Source organism: Arachis ipaensis, chromosome B9 (assembly GCF_059453495.1).
Source record: "Arachis ipaensis isolate K30076 ecotype BB chromosome B9, ASM5945349v1, whole genome shotgun sequence".
NCBI lineage: Eukaryota > Viridiplantae > Streptophyta > Magnoliopsida > Fabales > Fabaceae > Arachis > Arachis ipaensis.
The window spans coordinates 153,336,579-153,339,285 of record NC_142444.1 but is presented as its reverse complement, the minus strand read 5'-3'; positions in this window follow the sequence as shown (position 1 = coordinate 153,339,285).

The window sequence follows — 2,707 nt, the reverse complement described above, 5'->3', positions numbered from 1 at the left end:
GCTTCTATGACACATTTCAAACTCCTTTCTTTTTGATAATGTCAAAAGGGGGAAGAAAAGTTTGAGGATATTTGAAGTTTTAAACTTTTGAAAAAGAAGAAGTTTGAGGATTTGAAAAGAAGATATAAGTTTGCGAAACAATGATTTCAAAAAGACTTCCGCTAAGCAAAAACTTTGATATCTAAATCGTTTTCTTTGATAAACGCCCTTTAAGGGAACAAATGCACATATTTAGGGGGAACTCCTGCAAAATTTTTTTGTGAAGTCTTCTCCAAAGCTTTCTATAAAACAAAGTGCATTATTGTTGCTTTCAAAATCATTTATAAATGCATATCCTCAAAATTGGTTTGTCATTATCAAAAAGGGGGAAATTGTAAATCATGTTGCTTGTATGCGAAGTTTGTATTCGTAGGTTTTGATGAATGACAAACCAACAAAAGACATGAAAGACAAACCAACAAACAACTTGAATGAACAAGCATGTTGAAAGATCAACCAACATTCAACGTTGAGGAATGAAGAGTTGAAAGCAACACAACAACAACAAGAAACTCAAGTCCACAACATTTGAAGACAAGTATAGTGTCTTAGGACTTAGGTAACTTCTTGTTAAGAACCAATTGCTAAATCTCTCAACACACACTCACAAAATGTTTTGATGCACATCTTGCAATTCGATGCTAGCCAAATGGTTTAAAAACTTGTTTTCAAAGGTACAAAAGCATAGGAATTGACTCCAACAAGTTTGAGATCAATCCTAAGCATTTTGAAGTGATTTTAAGCCATTCTTTAAGGTTTGCATCGATGCAAAGCATGCAACGACTTTTTGCATCGATGCAAAGATGTTTGCATCGATGCAACCTAGCTGAAAATTCAAATTTTAGCTTCAAAGACACATTTGCATCGATGCAAAGTGTTATGCATCGATGCAAATGATTCAAAAACATAAAAAACGGCTAGTTTTAACAAAACGGCTCCATCCCATTAACTCCCCAACGTTTTTAAGGTTTGGGAAGTCTATAAATAGATGGATTGAAGCCTTATTTCATATACTTGAGTATTTCCAAACTATCTTGTTCATATTCTTTCATTCTACACATTTTTAAGGTGTTATAATACACAATTTGAGAGAGCAATATCAATTGGTTCAATAGTGCTAAACTTGTAATCATACACTCTTCTAGAGAGTACTCATTTCATCTCAACAATTCTTTGAGAATTGTTTTCTTGTACACTTTGTAAATTGGAGTGTGATCTCCAAGGTTGAGTCAAGAGTTATAAACACTATAGTCGGTGAGGATACCAAAGAAGTATACTAAGTACTCAAGGCAAATCTTAGAGAAGGTATCTCTAAGTGGAGTGGGTTAGTATACGAGTGGTGATCATATACCGTGAGGTGTTAGAAACTAAGGACTCGGATTGTAAAAGGTTTTGCGCGAGCACCTTGAAGCTTGGCAATAGTGGAACTTCTCAATAGCGATTGAGAAAGAAAGTGGACGTAGGACAAGGATTGTGCCGAACCACTCTAAATAGCGTTTGCATCTCTCCAAACTCATCTCTTCAATATTATTGTCTTTTACCTTTGAGCAAATAAATTGTGATCGAAAAGTAGCTTCGTAAGTACTTAAGGAATAGCTTAAGTCCGATTGGTGAAAAGCTTGATCAATTTATTTGAGTTGGTGTCTATTGAAAAGTAAAAGCTCCTTATAAATGCTTAGCAATTGAGTTAAGCTCTTGGAAAAATACTAGTACGATAACACTTTTGTATATTGTCTTTAACTTTCGCAAAAAGATTCATTGTTGTTGCAATACTCAATTCACCCCCCCTCTTGAGTAATTGTGCATAGGTTCTACAACAACACTACACCTTGGTGAAAAATATTCTCTACAGAAGGGGGATATCAACACCATTGTTAAAGTGCGTACCGACCTCAAAAACCACCGAGGTGTTAGAAGAAGTCCATAGTGGGATCTGCGGAAATCATCTCGGAGCAAGGTCATTAGCCAGAAAAGTGATCCGAGCTGGATTCTACTAGCCGACCTTGCAGAAAGATGCGACCGAATTTGTGAAAAAGTGTCAACCGTGCCAGATGCACGCAAATTTCCACGTGGCTCCCCCGGAGGAGCTCATCAGCATCACTTCTCCATGGCCCTTTGCGAAATGGGAATGGATTTGTTAGGTCCCTTTCCCCAGGCGCCAGGACAAGTCAAATACCTGATAGTGGGGATAGACTACGTCACAAAATGGATAGAAGCAGAACCATTGGCCACCATCACCGCACAGAGAAGTCGGAGGTTCCTCTACAAAAATATCATCACAAGATATGGGATACCCTATTCCATTACTACAGATAATGGAACCCAGTTCACCGACTCTACCTTTAGAAGCCTAGTAGCCAGTATGAAAATCAAACACCAGTTCACCTTGGTAGAACACCCGCAAGCCAATGGGCAAGCCGAGGCAGCCAACAAAGTCATACTGGCAGGGCTAAAGAAAAGGCTACAAGATGCAAAAGGAGCCTGGGCTGAAGAGCTCCCACAAGTGCTATGGGCCTACAGGATGACCCCCCAATCCGCCACTGGAGAAACACCCTTCCGACTAGTTTATGGGGTAGAAGCCATGATCCCAATAGAAGTCAACGAGCAAAGCCCAAGAGTGATTCTCCATGATGAGATCGGAAATATACAGGGGCACAAAGAGGAGCTC